The sequence below is a fragment of the Pteropus vampyrus genome, unplaced genomic scaffold (assembly GCF_000151845.1).
Source record: "Pteropus vampyrus isolate Shadow unplaced genomic scaffold, Pvam_2.0 Scaffold1423, whole genome shotgun sequence".
NCBI lineage: Eukaryota > Metazoa > Chordata > Mammalia > Chiroptera > Pteropodidae > Pteropus > Pteropus vampyrus.
The window spans coordinates 113,574-114,501 of record NW_011890204.1 but is presented as its reverse complement, the minus strand read 5'-3'; positions in this window follow the sequence as shown (position 1 = coordinate 114,501).

Sequence of the window (928 nt, the reverse complement as noted above, 5' to 3'; positions counted from 1 at the left end):
TGTGGAAGTGTGTGAAACGTCGAGTCTTGGCCTCTCTGGTGAATGGGGACTAGGGAAAAAAAATCTGATCCATTGGTGTCAGTATGAACTTGCCTATTTTACCCAGGGAGAGCTTTATATTTCACATTCTAGTTCGTTATCCCTACACAGACAACTGAGGTCTTGTTTAATTAAACTGCTTACATTAGTTCTAATAGCAGAAATGTTCCCAGGTCCCGCCCGTCCCCACATCCACCCCTTACCAACACCCAGTTCCCGCTGTTGCTGCAGTCCAACAAGAAGGACCTGCGTGCAACCAGCCCGCAAAAATAGCTTGTGATTTGAACCTCTTTCAACTTGTGAAGCGGAAAACATCTTAGTTTCCAACACAAATGGCTCATTAAGGCGAATGTTTTATCTTCAAACTGTTAGACATACTAACTTAAAGTGGGGAGACAGCTCCAACGGGAGCTAAAGACACCGGGGAAAGAAATCGTGGGAGTTAAATCCCAGAACGCTCAAGCCTCGCCGCCGACCCCGACCCGCCGGCCCTAAGCCGTTATTATTTCACTTCGTCGCGGACACTGCGCATGCCTAGCATCTCAAAACATTCCGCTTCAGGCCGCTGGACTTCCAATGCCGAATTTATTTCTTGTTCGTCGTGGCTGTGCAGGCGCGGTCTGTCCCCGGCCGCGCCCCGCTCACCGGTTTAGCTCGGCTCGGGTCCCGCCCCTAAGCCTGTTTCCTGCGCCCCCTTCAAGGACAGTGCGCTTGCCTGAACTCTCTCCAGGACCCGCCCCTGGTTTATCCTCGTCCCACTGTCATTTCCTCCTATACCAGGGGCTACTGCGCCGGCTTGACGCGCACCAGGCACCGCCCCCACCCCCACCCCCTTTTTCATTTAGCGTCATTTCTTGCAGAGGAAGGGTCCGGCACCCAGGAGCGGAAA